Genomic DNA, 19,304 nt, shown 5'->3' on the forward strand with positions numbered 1-19,304 from the left:
CAAAATCTGAACCGACATCTGAGCCACAGCACACAGAAGGTGGGAAAGAACCTGCAGCCTGAACATAACTGGGTCAAGTGATTCCTAAAACAAACAACATCAACATTTTCTGTAAGTCTTGGAATCATAGACAAAAACTTTAAAAAGCTACTTTAACCACGCTCAAAGAAGTAACAGGCACACCTTAGAAAAATAGAAAAATACATAGAAACCATTCACAAATGAAAATTTTAGACAGGAAAAATAGAAAAATAGAGATAAATAATTCACTTGATCAGCTCTACAGCGGAATGCTGTTGACAGACAAAAGGATCAATGAGATGAAAATAGTTCAACTGAAAATATCCAATCTGAAAAAAAAATGAACAGAGCCTCAAAAAAATCCAAAAATATCTAACATTTATTTATTGGAATTACATAAGGTGTACAGAAAATATGTGGTGTAGAAAAAAGTATCTGAAGAAATACTGGCTCAACACTTTCCCAATTTGTTGAAAGACATAAACTTACAGATTCAAGAAGCTATGCAAACTCCAACAAGTTAAACTCACATAATTTTACGCCCAAATGCCTCACTGTCAATTGTGGAATAACAAGGACCAAGAAAGTATCTTCAAAGAAGCTAGAGAGAAAACAACTCATTTCACACAGGAAAAACAATTGGAATGACTCCGTATTCATCATCAGAAGCCATGGAGGCCAAAAGGCTGTGAAAACAACACTTTTTCAACACTAAAAGAAAAGAAACATTAACCCAGTGTTCTATAGGCTGTTATTTCCTTCATGAGTAAAGGAAAAATATTGACATTCTCAGGTGAAGGACGCTTAAGAGAATTCATCGCCACCAGACTTGTTCTAAATGAAACACTAAAGGAAGTTCTTCAGGTGGTAGACTTGGAATTTCAGGAATTATGGAAAGCAACAAAGTCGAAAGTACCTTCTGAAGTTCGCCCTTCAGCCAAAGATTAGACAGGTCTATAAAACAAACAGTAACACACGTGAAGAAAGTGTTTCTTAGTTCAATCGTGTGTATGAGACCAAAAGTGCAAAACCTGCCCAAAAGCACAGAAAAGAGGGCAGGATGGAACAGGAATCATGGCAGATGGAAACGGGGAACTGGAGCATAGAAGAGAATACTGACACATCATGAATATTGCCACCAATGTCACAAAACAATTGTGTATAAATGGCTGAACAAGAAAGTAATTTGCTCTGTAAAGTTTCAAGTAAAACACAATAAAAAATTTTTAAAAAGTGGTAGGTATCTGGGTAAACATATTATGCCATCCCTGCTGTCACTGCACAACACGGAGCAGGACTCCCCTCTTTGGAAAGACTTGCTAGCCTATTGGAAACACTTTGGAATATACTCTTGGTGGCAAATTAGTATTAGAGAATGGGATTAATTTTGAAAATATGAGATGTCTGTACTCATGCCTGGTGAATAAACTGGATAATAACATTTTCAGAGCGAAATGAGATGTTCTAACAGAAAAATAGGCCTGAATTCCCACGTGGGCCATGAGCCTAATCTGAAGGCCTTTCCCAGAGAGGCATTTCAGGCACTTCTAGAGCAGCAGGAGCACTGGGGAATGCATGTATCAACCTCCCCCAGGGCCTTCTCTGAGGAGTAAGTACCTGCTTTAGTACTGAGTTTAGTGGTTCATAAATAGTCATTCTGCATAAGGTCTTCGGGTTCAAGTCTGTAATCCAGCTGGGATTTCTGTGTGTGTTGCATCTCTGCATCAAAAGAACATACTTCTAGAAGCAGAATGCCAGGAGAGAGGCGGTTGGGCAGTTGGGGGTGGAGGGTGCTGCGCAGACAGGGGTGCCCAAGGGAGGCACAATATAGTCATTCTGCAGGAGGTCTAGTCATTCTGCATAAGAATTAGAATGCTTCTGTCAATGCATAATAGTTTACATGCAGGACATAAACAAAGTGACTGAAGGACAAAGTCGAATAGTAAACCAAGCCACTCCCTGTCAGTCCTTACCTGAGAGGGTCTTCACAAGGACTTCCGGGGATGGAGAAGGACACAGTAAACGCTGATTTATTTTACCTCTTCCTTCCTCAAGAAACAGGAACTGGTGTTAAGATGTCAGATGTCAAGCCCCAAACTCCTCTTCTGGTCTGTATTTAAGCTGTATAATAAAACTGGGAATCAGGCAATCAGCCGTGAGCAGACAGACCCAGGAGTATTCCCAGTGCCCCACATCTTTGAGCTCCAGTGAGATTCTGTTCTTAGTTATTACATTAGCAGAGGAGCTGAAAGACTGAAATTCTGTGTTTTAAGGCAACTTGGGCTTCAAACAGTCACTTATTGCTAAAGTCGTATTTCTCTATGTTAGTTTATGATCCTTAACTCAAATCCGGAGTTTGGAGCTCATTTTGATAACTCCTCATTAGTCTGCATAGACTAGAGTCTGCTCACAGTCAGTGATGACAATGGAGGAAACAAAGTCCCTAGCCCAGAGTAGGGACTGCTCCCCAGATTTGGGGCAATGCCCCTGGGAAGCATTGGCGAGGTGCACTTTGGCCTCTGTGGCTTTGCCTTCTGCTCCTGGAATTGCACCCTGGGGGCCTCCATATGCAGACCCAGAGTCCCTGGGTGACCACAACTCCCGCCCTTCTGGGTCATCCTCCGGACACACGTTGTGATATGCTTCCTGCCCTCCTTTCCAGCATAAGCTCTGCGATCACAAGTGGCAGAACCAGTTCTCAGGTCCAGACCCTAGACCTTGCCCTCCTTGGCCTTAGGCTTCCCCTAGTCCTGGTGGAACTTGCAAGCACCCGGCTGGGCGGGCTTGGGCCTGTCTCAAAAGGCTCATGGCGCACGCGGGTTCCACCTCCTTGGAGTCTGCGGGCTTGCGGTGGGCAGCCCGGCATCTCGTGCCTCCCTCGGGCGCCCTCTCTGAGCAGCAGCTCCCCTCCCCCTACCCCGCCAACCACCCAACAGTCGCACTGCCTGCTTTCTACTTCTAGAAGCACGTTCTTTTGATGCACACATGCAGCACAAACAGAAGCCCAGCTGGATTACAGACTTGAACCTGAAACGCACAACTTTAAAACTACTAGATTGGGGGAGGGGGTGTATTGGCAGTGAAAAAAGGAAAAAAAAAAGAAGAAAAAGAACAATTACAAAAAAAGTATTAGAAGACTGTATCCTCACAATATGGACTCAAGAAGGCTGCGCATACACAACTGCGTAGATAGCATACTGTTGTCTCTTTCTTTGCAAATAAGTCTTAAATGAGGGAATTTGGTACCGGGAAGAGTTGCAGAGCCTGACTTTGGGGAAATCTGGGATTGATGAATTGGCTTGCATGAGGCTACAAGCCCTGATAATCAATATTTAAAGATGAGATTCGAGCAACCTAGAACATGCATCAGAATTTTTTCTAAGTAAATTAGCACCAGAAGATGCCTTTAACCACTAAATAAAGCGGGTCAGTAGTTCAACATCTCCCTACAAAGAAAACGGCAGACCTAGATCGTTTCCAGTCAGGTTCCAGCAAACATGCAAGAAACAGTCATTTTAATCTTGTACGTAGTCAACAGAGATTAGAAAATCATGAGATATTCCCCTAACTTGATCCTTAAGGCTAGTTTAAAATTGATAACAAACTAGAGAAGGATAGTAGAAGAAGAGTTAGAGGACAAGCACACTCAGTAACTGAGATGCAAAACCCTACGTAAGACGCCAAGCAAAGGAAATCCAGCAAAGTATAAACCACGTAACACGCCATGATCAAGGCGGTTTATTGTAGGCATACAAATTTGAGTGAACATTAAAGATTTAGTAATTTCATTCACCACATGCATAGGTGAAAGAAGAGAAGACATATCCTCACCTCAAGAGATGGGGGCAAAGCAGGTTGATAAAATGCAATCACACCGAGAGATAAGGACTAGGAGCAAACATGGAACAGAAAAGGAGTTCCCGAACGTGGAAAACTACAACTAGCATGATAGTTCATGGTGACGTGTGGGACATTCTCTTTAAAATTAATAAACAATAAAATAAGGGTGCTTCTATCATTACTTTTATTAAACATTTAACACTGGAAGTGTAAGCTAGTACAAAAAAAGAAAAAGTATAAATGCTATTCATAGATTATAAGACTGTCTCCATTGAAAACTGTAGAAAATACTGGAATTAATAATAATCATAAATATAAAATAAATTGAAATTTCAATGCATCACCATCGAGCTTACTCTGTCATAGCTCTTAGGTGAAAGCAAAGGACACTGATAGGGAAAGAGCAGGTTCGGGTGGGCTAGACCAAGGAGGGAAGAAAATTATTCTGCACTGGGCTGAACTTATAAGCACGGTTATGTGTGTTAGTTACCTAGTCCCTCCATAACAAAAAATATCACAACTAGATGGCTTTAAAGAACAGAAATTTATTTTCTCACAGTTTAGCAGGTAGTCGTTCGAATTCAGGGCATGGCTGTAGTGGGAGGTCCTTCCTTGTCTACCTCAGCTTCTAGTAGATGCCAGCAATCATTTGTGTTCCTGGCCTTCTAGAAGCATCTGTCTTCTTTGTCTGTCTTCCTTTTCACCTGTTTGTGTCTGTGTGTATTCTGCTCCTTTTATAACTAAGAAGAGTTACGCTTAGGACCCACCCTACATTGGTATGACCTCATTCACATAATAAAAGCAGGCCCCCTCTTTCCTAACAAGGTCAGATTTACAGGTACCGGGGTTAGGATTTCCACATACATTTTGGAGGGACACAATTCAATCCCTAACAGTCGACTTACCAGATACTCTGGATTGAGAGTACTCGCATGAACAGCTGAGAGTGGTTACAATTCTTTGCTACATTCGTTGGCTGAAACTTGTCTCAATGGTCATCCATAGGAATGCTGGAGCAATTTATTGTGTAGGACCTAGCCAACCATTCCTAATCACGTCCATTGTGTGGAAAAACACACAATCCCATCACTGAAGCCTTGAGAAATTCATCGATAAGAATGGAATGGTGGTTGGAACCAAGAATTGTTTCATAGCCTAGATAACATGGTGTGGGTGTTAGATATTCACATGGAGATGTCAGGTAATAAAACTTCACCCCACATGGGGATGTCAAGAATAATACCAACAGCTAATGTTCATTGAGTACCTACACTGGTGCCAGGCACTCCTGTGCTTTCCCTTTCATGTTTGCTTTTCATGATGGCCATATGAGGAATGTATCATTATAATGCATAAAGAGGTCAATACAGAGAGTTAGGCTGACATTTCAATATATGAGTCTGGACCCAGGAGGAGTTTGAATGGATGGAGGTATAAACCTCACGTCCTTAGCTACAAATAGACAGCAGTAAACTCACTGAGGCATCCTACAGGGAGGGTGTCAATAGAGAGAGGAGCAGGCACCAAGCCCAAGGGTACTCTGGTATCTAGAAGCCTGCCAGGTGAACAGCAGCCAACAAGCCTCTCTGAAGTCCAGTGTGGTTCCTGGAGGGTTGTCTGTCCTTGCTCTCAGCTGCATTTCCCCAGTGCTCCTCCCACCTGCACTGGGTTGTCCCCTTCATGAGGACAGGGACAGTGTGTACCTTTCACCACTGTATCTGCATAACATAGACTATTTCTGGCCCATGGAATATACTGACTGAATGAAAAATAAACAAATGATAAGGACGTAAAATGCTTCGTAGTTGATACCTTGGGATACATTAAGGGGCTTCATGAGTAAGAGGGAGAAAAACTGATCAGGGCTGCTTCTGAGACCATCTCTTAGGCGTAAAGAGTGTTAAACAATAATTAAACAAAGAGATTTAATGGCAGAGATGTATGTTAAAAAGATGTAAGTATACATTGAAGATTACTAGAAACATGCACATTTATTATTGCAACTATAGTTCAAATTGTTAAAAAACATATACTACATGCACACAGAATATTATAAAGTAATTTAATGCCCTCATTAAAAAAAAACAAAAAAAAATTATCATGAGAAAAGACTAATGATGAATGAAAATATCAGGATATAATATCTGTGTTAATATACATAAATGTGTGTGCTAATACACACATAAAACCAGTTGCCACTGAGTCAGTTCTGATTCATGATGACGCCAGTGTGCCAGAGTAGAACTGTACTCCATAGGGGTTTCAGTGGCTGGGTTTTCGGAAGTAGGCTGCCAGACCTCTCTTTCACAGCAATTCTGGGTGGACCTGAACTCCAACTTTCTGTCAGCAGCTCAAGATATTAACCATTTGCATCAACCAGAGACTCTAATACGCATACATGCCAATGTAAGTAAGATAACAGACATATCGGAACGTTAATAATTTATTCTATGCATTACGTATGTTTTCTTGTTATTTATTGCATATTTTCCCATTGCTTCCAAGTTTTTGAGGAATAGAATGTACTTCTGGAAAAATTCATGAGAGATTTTTAAGTAATGAAATAATTAACAGAAACTGAATGAGTAAATCTGTGGCAAGGCAGCCCATGAACCCAAGATTACAGTAACACTGGTATGAAAAGGAGAATTGTGGAGTCCTGAAGCTCAGTGGTCCCATGCATCCATCAGGAAAGAGGGAAGAGCAAATAAACGAGGAGAAAATACAGTGAGCCAGAGGAGTGGGAGCCCTCTGTTGTGGGCACAGTTTTCTCATGAAACTTTAGATGGACACAATGGGTGGGATTATCCACTTCCATCACACAAACATTTTTATTACCCTTGATTTTAACGGAACTATGTTATAAAAACATATGATAAAATAAAGTATAATAAAAGAATAAATCTCATAGTGGACTACTATCATTTTCCCCAGCCACTGAGGAGGGCAGGAGACACACACGGGAAAGAAGATAGAGCAGTGTGAAGAATCATGCTTAGTGAGGAGGGGAGTGTTTCTGAGACAGGCCTTACCTGCTACCACCTAGGGAAGTAGGCAGCTGTGCAGGACCAACTGGAAGAAATGGCACATTATTTCTGAGACCTACTCCAGCTCATAACAAATTATGGATAACATGGGGAAGAATGAGATTTCCAGGACACTTAATTGTTCTCATGAGAAACCTGTACATAGAAAAAGAGGCAGTCATCTAAACAGAACAAGGAATACTGCATGGTTTAAAGTCAAGAAAGGTGTGCATCTCCATTGTATCCTTTCACCATACCTATTCGACCTGTATGATGAGCAAATAATCCGAGAAGCTGGACTGTCTGAAGAAGAATAAGGCGTCAGGATTGGAGGAAGACTCATTAATAACCTGAGATATGCAGATGATACAATCTCGCTTGTTGAAAGTGAAGAGGCCTTAAAGCATTTACTGAAGAAAATCAAAGACTACAGACCAACAGCCTAACAACAGGACCAATAAGCAACATCATGACAACGGAGAAAATGTTGACATCACTAAGGGCTTCATTTTACTTGGATCCACAATAAACACCCACGGAAGCAGCAGTCAAGAAATCAAACGACACATTGCATTGGGCAAATCTGCTGCCAGAGACCTCTTTAAAGTGTTCAAATGCACAGATGTCACCTTGAAAACTAATGTGCGCCTGACTCAAGCCATGGTGTTTTCAGTCACCTCATACGCACACGAAAGGTGGGCAATGAATAAGGAAGACTAAAGAAAAATTGAAGGCACTGAATTACGGTATTTGCAAAGAATATTGAATATACCACGGACTGCCAAAAGAATGAACAAATCTGTCTTGAAAGAAGTACAGCCAGAATATTCCTTAGAAGCAAGAATGGCGAGGCTTCATCTCACATATTTTGGACATGTTGTCAGGAGAGATCGGTCCTTGGAGAAGAAAGTCATACTTGGTAACAAGTGGCCACAACAACCGGCTCAAACATAACAACGACTGTGAAGGCGACAATAGGTAGTTTAACATACATTTTGACCCATACGAATTAAAATTTAAACAATTATTTCATGCCTTTTTGTAGCGGTTTCAGAATATACAATTAAAATAAATGTAAACAATTAATAGAAAAAATCTCTGAAAATAACATTTAATTTTTTAAAGTCACTGCTCCATAGCCCAAATCTAAATGGCTTGATATAAAGCACTGGTATTTGTGATTCACAAAAAGCAGGTGCCAATTCCTGAACAAGAACTGAAGTGACAGGAGAAACTCCCCATGCTGTTAGAGCCCTGAGTATGGGCCCTAATCCAATAATCTGTCCTCATTAATTCCTTTTCATTTCATCTCTGTGAAAGAGGGGAGGGAGAAGGTGAGAGAGGGTTACATGTGCCTATTCTGTTCTTTAGCATCTAGTTCACTGCCAGGAACAACTATTCATAACAGGCTACAAAACATTAAAGTACAAATAAGGAGGAAAACCTCCTAGTATATATATGTATTAGGTGGCACAAAGAGTTAAGTGCTCAGCTACTAACTGAAAGGTTGGCAGTTTAAATCCACTCAGTTGCCTTGGAAGAAAGGCCTGGCAATCTACCTCCAAATGGTCACAGCTATTGAAAACCGTATGGAGGGCAGTCCTACTCTGAAAACTCACGGGGTCGTCATGAGTGAAAATCTCCTCAACGGCAACTGGATTGGTAATCTATATATGGCATAAATGTTGGGAAAATTAGTTTCTGAACATATACACGGCATACAGAATACACTGCACATTAGTATTATGTGCCAAAACCCACTGTCATCAAGTCGATTCTAACTCATAGTGACCCCAAAGGACAGAGTAAAACTGCCACATAGGGTTTCCAAGGCTGTAAGTCTTCACTGAAGCAGACTGCCACATCTGTCTCCTGCAGAGAGGCTGGTGGGTTCGAACCACTGACCTTTCAGTTAGCAGCCAAGTTCTTTAGCCACACAGCCACTAGGGCTCACTGCTGTCATGTACAGTGATTACATAAGCAAATTCTGAAACAAAGTGCCTGGGTTTAAATCCTAACTCAATCTATCAGCTGGTTGATCTGGGAACGTTACTTTATCTCTCACTGCCTCAGTTTCCCATTTCTAAAATGGGTCTTATTCAAAAGGTTGTTACGCAGGTTAAATAAAACACACAAGGCACTTAGAAAAAGGCCTTACACACAGAATGAACACAATAAATGTTAGCTTTCATAATTATTAAGGGAATACAAACAGCTTAGTTGAAGAAACTTCCATTGAGAAATAGTTGCGTTCCAAAATTCATGTGTAAAGTCATTTACATCAACTGTTAAAGTTGTATGTTTAGATTCAAGTGATTACTGAGGTGTGTTATGATCTTGAACAGAGTTCAGGGGACTATACAGGCTGCCTCTGCATGCCCTTCTCCTGCACATCCATTCCATCTCCCTTGGAGCCCAGACATCATGTTATCAATTAAACCCCTCCCACACTGGTGGTGTACTGTTTAAGAGCTATGGCTGCTAACCAAAAGGTCATCAGTTCAAATCCACCAGGCGCTCCTTGCAAAGTCTATGGCACAGTTCTGCTCTGCCCTATTGGGCCGCTATGAGTTGGAATAGACTCAGTGGCAATGGGTTTTTAATGGGTATGAGTTAACTGTTCAGTTCTTAAAGACATACCCAAAGCAACCACGAACACAAAAGTATAGTAAAAAGTTCTTATTTCAGAATAGCAACACCTTTTTCTAACACAGTGGTGAATTAGGGTGGACTGTGTATCAAGTGGAGGCCTGGTGGCATAGTGGTTAAGAGCTCAGCTGCTAACCAAAAGGTCAGCAGTTCGAATGCACCAACTAGTCCTTGGAAACTCTATGAGGTAGTTCTACTCTATGCTATAGGGTCTCTATGAGTTAATATCAACTAGGGTCTGTACGGGTTGGAATCAACTTGATGGTGACAAGTTTGATTCGGTTTGGATTAAATTATGACCCTAAAAAACGTGTGTTTCAACTTGGTTAGGCCATGATTCCCACTATTGCCTAGTTGTCCTTCATTTTGTGATTGTAATTTTACTGTAAGAGGATTAGGGTGGGATTGTAACACCACCCTCACTCAGGTCACCTTTCCCTGAGGTGTGGCCTGCACCACCTTTTATCTCGCAAGAGGTAAAAGGAAAGGGAAGCAAGCGGAGAGTTGGGGTCCTCAGACTATCAAGAAAGCAGCACCAGGAGCAGAGCATGTCCTCTGGACCCAGGGTCCCTGCACCTGAGAAGCTCCTTGACCATGGGAAGGATAAGGACAAGGACCTTCTTCCAGAGCCGAAAGAGAGAGAAAACTTTCCCTTAGAGCTGATGCCTTGGACTATTAGCCTACTTTAATGCGAGGTATTAAATTTCTCTTGGTTAAAGCCATCCACTCATGGTATTTCTGTTACGGCAGCACTAGATGATGAGGACAGTGGGTAAAGGTGGAAGGGGTGGATGAAGGACAAAAAAAGAAAAATGGACAACAAGAGAAATATAAGAATTCAGAGAACTGTGAAAATTTAATTCCTGAATATACTTTCTTTCTCCTCCCTGTAACTGTAAGGACTTTTCTCATATACAGCATATATAAGTAAATCCTTGCAATATTTAAAACACTTAGATTTTTGTAAAACTCATTCTCTGAAAACTCATGGTGGCCCCATTAATTTGTGGCTTAAAAACAACTCAGAACTAAAAAGAAGCATAAATAAATAAATAAAGGCACTGCTGTCATTTGCGGGTGATGTTCTTTTCCTGCTATCCACAACCCACACACTCGGGAGTTAATTTTCCAGGGTCAGTGTTCATAGACCATCCTCTTTCTCTTACCACCACCCCACCACCCTTAATTATTTAGAAAAGGCAGGGCCAGTCAGTGCTCCAAACATCAAGTTTTCTCTCCAAAATGCCAACTCGCACTTGGGGAGCAGGCTACATTCTCAGCTATCAGCACTTCCACTAGCCCCTGCAGATAAGGAACATGACTCCACTGAACTGTTTGTTGTAATTAAAAAAAAAAAAAAAGTAAAAAACTGTTTCTTAAAACCAGAAAAAAAAAAAAAACAGGCATTTCCCTATTACCCACCCACCCCACTCTCCCACACCGAGTGCTCCCCTCACCACACACACACTCAAATATTTCCTACCAAGGGTGTGTCCCAAGCACGGGGTCTGGCTCCGCTCTTCTTTTACACCTCTTGGAGGCCTCTGGAGAAACCATACCTTTGGTTGGCAATTCCCTGAACCCTGCCTATTCAAGCTGGCACTTATTCAAAAAGGCAGGTGAGTCTTCAAGTCAGGTTTTTAAAAGGAGTTTAAGAGGAGCCAGGTGATATGCCTACTCACCCTCAAGTTTCTCAAAGGTAATAATTTCTTGAGATGTTTACAATGTCTCAACTATGGGTTAATTAAATCCCTTAGGATGGTGGGCATAGGAAAATCCTCCATCTCAATGCCCCCCACTTTGAAAAAAAAGAGGGGGAATCTCCAAAATTACAAATTTGAATTTCTACATACTTGATTGAACTAAGGAGTAAGTTCCTCATGTGTGTTATTCTTGGTTTGAGCTTGGTGGTGCAGTGGTTAAGAGCTCAGCTGCTAACCAAAAGGTCTGCTGTTTGAATCCAACAGCTGCTCCTTAGAAACCGTATGGGGTAGTTCTACTCCGTCCTATAGGGTTGCTAAGAGTCAGAATTCACTGGATGGCAATTGGTTTGTTTGTTTTTCAATCTTTGGCTGAAAGGTAGACTTTGTTATCAATTTATTAAATCAACTGGTAATTTGCTGGATATTTCTCATACAGGAACTTATGATGTCTTCAAATCCAGCCAATCAGGTTTAGGAAGAGAGAAACTTCTCTACCTTAGCCTCCCTGCCACTCCCACACCTTTTTCATTGATTTCCATGCCCTGTTTAAGTAACATCGCTCATCACTTCTCACTGTCTAGGTTATCTGAGCCAATTCATGGCAGTCAATTCCACCTGAGCCCTAGGATACCCTCATTTACATACTCTGCCCTGTTCCTTCACCAATGGCTGACCTCACATCTCCCCTTGAATGTCTACTAGGCATCTCAAACTTAATGTGGTTCAAATAAAATTCTTCGTCCAAGTGTCTTATCTACCTCCCAGTCTTCCTTATCTCAGCAAATGTTCTCACTATCCTCTGGATTGTTCAGGACAAAAACCTAGAAATCATCCTTGATTTCTCTCCTTTATTCAAATCTTGCATCCAATCCATTGACACATATTCTGGACTCTTGGCGCTACCTTAAAATAAATCCTGACTCTATCCACTTCTCACTACCTCCACCTTACAGCCACCATCATCTCTTGGTGAAAACTGGACTCCGTGCCACCGATCTTCCCTCTTACAGTCTACATAACAGCATCACCTCAGTGGCTTTTCATGGCAATTAGGAAAAATTCCCAAATCCTTCCCATGGTCTTTCATGATGCGGGGCTTGCCCACCATACTAACCTCATTTCCTAACAGTCTTCCCTCGGTTCACTCCACACTAGCCATGACTTATTTCCTGAGCTTCCTCAAAACATGCCAGAACACTTGGTTATTAAAGGGCCTCAGAAACAACTCTTTCCTTTATTGGCAATATCCTCCCTCCAGAACTTCATACAGCTATTCTCTCCTTTGATATAGGTCAGTTATCTCCTCAAATATCCTGCTCCCATAAGCCTTTACTATTAATCTAAAACAGCTCACCCCACTCATTCCCTCACATGCAACTCTGTCTTATTTTCAAAATATTTAGCTCTCCTTGACATTTTTTGTTAATTATTACCTGTAAATGTATTTTTTGTGGTTGAGAATATATGCAGCAAAACATACACCAACTCAACAGTTTCTACCTGTACAATTTAACGACATCGGTTACATTCAAGTTGTGCAACCATTCTTACCCTCCTTTTCTGAGTAGTTCCTCTGTCATTAGCATAAACCCACTGCTCCTTAAGGTTCCTATCTAATCTTTTCAGTAGCTGTTGGCAATCTGATGCCATATAGACAGTTCTTAAAAGAGCATATGCTCAAGGTAGACCATTTTTATTAGTTAAGTAGCTAATGTTCTGGAGCCCTCGTGGCACAGTGGTTAAGTGATACGGTAGCCAAGCAAAAGAAGAGCAGTTTGAATCCACCACCTGCACCTTGGAAACTCTATGGGGCAGTGCTATTCTGTCCTACAGGGTCTCTGAGTCGGAATCAACTCAATGGCAACAGTATGGTGTTTTCTTTTTTATACTTCAGTTTTAAGATGATTCAAGGGAAGGCTTTTGGTGTAATGTTTAAAGATTATCTCACGGCAATAGTTTCAGGAGTTCATTCACCCTCAATGGCTCCAAAAAGTCTAGGGTTCATGAGAATTTGAAATTCTGTTCTGCATTTTCCCCCTTTTGATCAGGGCTTTGCTATGGACTCTTTGATCAAAATGTTCAGCGACAGTAGCCGGGAACCTTCTGGTTCTTCTGGTCTCATGGCATGCTAGATGTTCTTTTAAAAAACATGAGTGGATGCTGGAGGTTATCAAATACTTATTTTATTACACCTATTAGTATAACCACATTTATTTTTCCTGTACATATGGCAAATTGTACTGATTCATTTTTGAATGTTAAACTAACCTTGAATTCTTGGGATAGACCCAACTTGGTCATAATATATTCTTCTTTAGAGTATTGCTGGATTTGTTTTGCCTATTTCTTTTTATATTTTGCATCTATGTTCATCAGTGACATTGGCCTGTAATTTTCCCATCTTGTGCTGCTCTTGTCAGGTTTTGGTATCAATATTCATTCTACAAGGTTTATAAAATGAGTTTGGGTATATATTTCATTTTATATTGAAGAATTTGTGAAGTATTTCTTGAATATTTGGCAGAATTTGCAGGAAAAGCCATCTGACATGAAGTTTTCTTTTTGAGAATAGTTTGAGCTCCAATTCAATTCTATTAACAATTGTGGAATTACTTTTGCTTCCTGTTTCTTCTTGAATCGTTGTTATTAACTTACATGGTATGATACGTTTGCCTACTTTACCTAAATTTGCAAATTTATTAGCTAATATGGTTCATAACATTCTCACATTATCTTTAAGTTCTGCAAGATCTGCAGTCATTTTCTTTCTAATTCCTGATATTCGTTATTTATACCTTCATTCTTTTTCACTTGATCAATCTTGCCTAAAGTTTGTCAATTTTACTAGCATTTTCTAAGAATTAACTTTAGTCTTCGTTGATCGTCTGTTGCATGTATCCAATCATTAATAGAAACAAAAATTCCTATGAATGTTTGTTTCTGTTTTTTTCCCAACATTTTGAATGGATGTTTAACTCACTTATTTTTCAAAATTTGTTCTTTCCAATTATACTTTTAAGGCTGTAAGTTTCCTATATTATATTGTCTGTACTGCACCAATTTTTATATGTACTATGTTCATAATTGTTCACTTCAAAATATATTCTAATTTTCATTATGATGTCTTTTTTAATGCCTAGTATTTTAAAATATCCAAGCACATGGAGATTTTGTATTTTCTTTTTCTAAGATGTTTTTTTTTAAACTATGCTGTACTTACACAGTATCCTCTATATTATTGCAGACTCTTGAAATTTGTTGAGACTTGCTTTATAACACAGTATACAGTTAATTTTTATAAACACTATGTATGTGCATGAGATGAATGTATATTCTTTAGTGGTTAGATAATGCACACACATACACATATATCAATCTGGTATTTTTATACATGTTAAATCTTCTGTATCCTTGACAATTTATGGACTTCTATGTTTCTGAGGGGTGTGTTAAAAATCTATTATGATGCATGATGTCAAAAGGAGCCCCAGTAGTGCAGTGGTTAAGCACTCAGCTCTTAAACCTTTTGATTTGATCCACCAACTATTCCACAGGAGAAAGATATGACAGTTTCCTTCCATAAAGATTACAGCCTTAGAAACCCTTTGGAGAAGTTCTACTCCATCCTATAGTCACTATGAGTCAGAACTGACTCAACAGCACATAAGAAAAAATGTATGATGTGATGGAAACTGAGCAGTACGAAGGTATAAGAATTGAACCTACATCCAGGGTCAAAGGATGAAGGACAGAGAAAACAGCAGAGACATCCAAAAGCTTGGAAAAAAGGGGGCTGAGAGGACAATGGTTGGTGGTTTAAGGGCTTTGAAGGGCTACCACATATACTGAGGAATCTGAAGTGCAATATTCTTGCCTAAGGATGAAGACATGCTCATAAAGATCCTGACAAAGCTTTAGGCTTGCACCTCTGGCTGATCTTTGGGCTCCATGGGCAGGAAGTGAAGGCTAAGGCAGAGTTTTAGGCGCTCTTGCTTAGCACTGAAAGAACACCCCAGTTCAGAGCCAATCTGCAAAGACTGGGATAATGTTACTTTTTCTTTTTGGCTACAAGCATTTAAAGAAATCACTGTCAGGTCATGAACTGACTGCTGTCATAACAGAACAGAACTTCAGTGTCCACACATGAGAAGACATACAATCTTTGCAGAACTAGTTTGGAAACATCACTAAGCAAATGGATGACTGGCCCTCAACAATTAAAAAAAAAAAAGCAAACCCTAATGACTGGAGGGAATCTGATTTCCAGAGTTACATTATAATATTTAAGATATCCAGTTTTCAACACACTATTCTAAGTCATAAAAGGAAAAAGAAAAGGATGGTTCATTTGTTAAGAAGAAAGAAAGAAGAGAATGAACAGAAAGCATCCCTAAGGAAACACAGATATTGGGATTACTAGACAAAGATTTTAAACCAATTGTCTTAAATTTCCTCAAAGAGCTAAAGAAACCATAGACCAAAAAAAAAAGGAAACCAAGAGAAGAATGTATGAACAAGTAGAAAATATTAATAAAGAAATATTATACAAAAGAACCAAATAGAAATTATAGAGCTGAAAAGTAGAATAGCTGAAATAAAATTTTCATTAGAGGAGCTCAACAGCAGATTTGAGCAAGAAAGCAGGAAAATGTAAACTTGAAAAAGCACAACTGAAATTGTTCTAACTGAGGAGCATAAAGGAAAAAGAATGAAGAAAATGAACAGAGCCTAAGGGACCTGCAGGATAACATCAAGCATACCAATATACTCATTAAGGAGTCCCAGAAAGGAAAGAAAGATGAAAGGACAGAAAGAATATTTGAAAACGTAATGACTGGAAGTCTCCCAAATGTCATCTAGATATCCAAGAAGCTCAATAAACTCAAAGGACAATAAATACATAGATATCCACAGAGAGACATAATCAAAATGTCAAAAGACGAAGACAGAAACTTGAAAGTAGCAAGAGATAAGTGACCCCTAATGTACAAGAAGAGAGTCTCAACAAGTTTAACTGTTGATTTTTCATCAGACACCATTGAGATGAGAAAATAGTGGGATGATGTATTTAAGATACTGGAAAAAAAATACAGAAACAAAACTATGAACCAAGATGTCAATATCTAGCAAAACTATCTTTCAAAAATAAAGGTGAAATTAAGACATGCCCAGATACACAAAACCTGAGGGAGTGTGTTAGCAGCAGAACTGCCTTATGAGAAATGCTACAGGGAATCATTCTGGCTGGCATGGAAGGACACTAGACAGTAACTGGAAGCCATAAAAAGAAACAAAGACTCCGTAAAGGTAACTACTTAGATAAAACAAAGTCAGTAATATTTTTATATCATGCCTCTCTTTTTTTCATATATGATTTAAAGCACGAATGCATAAAAATACTTACACATCTCTCTTAATGGACACACAATGTATAAAGATGCAATTTTTGTACCAGCAACGTAAGTAGGGGAGGTAACTGAGCTGAATAAAAGCAGAATTTTGTATACTGTTGAGGCTAAATTTGTATTAATTAAAAGAAGATTGTTATAAATATAAGATATTAATTGTAATCCTCATGCTCACCACTAAGAAGTTAAAAAATATAAGGAAAGGAAACAAGGAGAGGATCAAAATTGTACACTTGAAAAAAAATCAGTCAAACACAAAAGTGGACAGTAGTGAAGAAAATGAGAAACAAAACACGTATATGACCTACTATTACAAAGTAGAAGATATAAGTCCTTCCTTATCATGAATTGCTTTAAATATAAATAGATTAAATTCACAATTGGGATCATTAAAGTTGTGTGTTAACTTTGTTGGACCATGATTCTCAGTGCTTTGGCAGTTATGATGTAGTTTAGCAGTCGTAAAACGATGCAATCACTTCCATGATGAGATGTGATATAATGTGATTACCTCCATGATGGGATCTGCTGTGAGTAGCCAATCAGATGTTTCCTCAGGGGTGTGGACTGCATCCAATATAGGTGGACTTTCTGGCAAGGCTCTTGAGCTTTTGCTCACTCTGAATCCTGCAGCTGGCTCCTCTTCATCTGATCTCAAGTTTTTGGGACTTGAACTCTCAGCTTACCTTCCAATTTGGGGATTCATCAGCCTCCGCAGTCTGTGAGCCGCGGGCTGCCAGCTTACCTGCCGATCTTGAGATTTGTCAGCCTTTGCAGCCTGTGAACCACAGACCTGTTGTATGACCTGCAGATCTTGAGTTCTGCAGTCCCTGCATCTATGTGAGTCAGGAGAAGCCACCAGGCTGACCCATGGACTTGAGACTTACCAGCCTCTACAGCCTCGGGAGCCATTTCCTTGATATAAATCTATTTATATATAAATACATACATATATATATATCACTGGTTTTGCTTCTCTAGAGAACCCAGCCTAAGATACCAATTAAAAGACAAACACTGGCAGAATGAATAAAAAAATCATTCAATTGCTATCAAGCTGATCTGACTCAGGGTGACCCCTCGCCCCATGTGTGTCAGAGTAGTAGTGACACACAAGTGTGTCAGTTCAACGGCTAATTTTTCAAAAGTAGATCGCCAAGCCTTTTCTCCGAAGTGCCTCTGGGTGGACTCAAACCTTCAACATTTTGGTTAGCAGCTGAATGCATTAACCGTTTGCACCTCCCAAGGACTCTATGTTTATTTCTGTATTACTTGTCTTTATACTATATACATACACACACACATAGACATCCATGAGTGGTTCATACAGATGCTTTGGACTTCGACTAGCAGGGCTCTATTAATTATTGATAGAAAAGTACTGATACCAATTACAAATGCGTATTTGTCCATTTCCCCTTTCGGATTTATTAGTTTTTGTATTTTGGAGCCCTGTTGTTAAATATGTACACATTTAGGATGGTTGTATCTTTTTGGAGAAGTGAACCTCTATTATGTTATGTCCCTACCTATTCCCAATAATACTCCTTTTTCTGAAGTATAATTTGTCTGATATTAATATAGTACTGCAGTAGAACTGGATAATTTTCAACCATTTCAAGAGGTAGCATAAGATCAAGAACTGATGGTATAAAAGGAAGAAATCGAAGCTGCATTGAAGGCATTGGTGAAAAAACTATCCTCTCTCCACCATCTTCACTAACCCTGACACCAACTGTCCCTCACACAGCACTCCCTACTTCTCTGCTGGGTTCAATAATTCATTGCAACGGCCACACAGAGCTCACAGTCCATATTCATGATTATGGGGTTTATTAGGGAAGTAACAGTTATAACTCAGGCTCAAAGATACTCAGAATACATTTCTTCTATCAGGACAACCTCTTCCCTCCTGTGCTCATAGGCGTGCCTCTGCCTGGCCTTGGGCCTCTCTCCAAAGGCACTCAGCTTTCCTTCTCCCTGGGCCAGCATCTCCTATAGCCGGGTCCCTGTTGCTTGGTCTCTCCTGCCATGGCATCTTACCGTCTTCAGGGTTACAGCTTCCTCTCTCTATCTCAGTCTCCTGCTTCTAGCAGCTTCTCAGTGCAGGGATCTCAGGTCCATAATATATGCTCAGCTCCTGGCTGTTCTTCCTTGATGGGAGTTGAAGCCTCCTCTTTGCTCTGGAACTGGTTCTCTTTGAAGGGAAAACTAAACAATCCCCTTGGTGAGCCACAATTACCCTATCACACAGTCCTGCCCAAGCACCAGGGTGGATGTTATAAGACCATGGCTAGAAAGGCCACACAAAGTAAACAATCACATCACAGTACCTTGGACTCATTTTTCGAGTGAAGTATCAAAAATCCCATCGGAACGGATTGGTAAAGAACATAATCAATGGCAAGAACATTTTCATAATTATGTTTTCTGTATTTGGAAGAAATCTATAGCACTATTCTTATTTTGCCAGTTCACAGGGATCACAGAGATTAGTGGTAGATATTGCAGTACCGGAAAACTCTCTGGTGAAACAGTCTGTGAGCAGTCTTACAAACACGGATATTCCACCAGAGTCAAAAGAATGACGTTACATTAATCATCATAGAGAACATTTCAAGATCTAGCCTGAAGTACAATGTTGTCACTGATAGGCT

General features: G+C 39.9%; 1 long non-coding RNA gene across 1 annotated transcript in view; it reads right to left on the reverse strand.

Annotated features, from left to right (window-relative positions):
• Positions 1–18: 18 nt before the first annotated feature.
• Positions 19–19,304, reverse strand: part of LOC135229555 (uncharacterized) — a 45,604-nt gene continuing 26,318 nt past the window's right edge. The window contains exons 2-3 of the long non-coding RNA XR_010320243.1: positions 1,995–2,142; positions 19–1,877 (exon numbers count right to left, since the gene is read on the reverse strand). This is a non-coding gene — a long non-coding RNA (uncharacterized LOC135229555). The remainder of the gene's footprint in view (positions 1,878–1,994; positions 2,143–19,304) is intronic.

This window comes from Loxodonta africana, unplaced genomic scaffold (assembly GCF_030014295.1).
Source record: "Loxodonta africana isolate mLoxAfr1 unplaced genomic scaffold, mLoxAfr1.hap2 scaffold_379, whole genome shotgun sequence".
In the NCBI taxonomy this organism is placed as follows: Eukaryota; Metazoa; Chordata; class Mammalia; order Proboscidea; family Elephantidae; genus Loxodonta; species Loxodonta africana.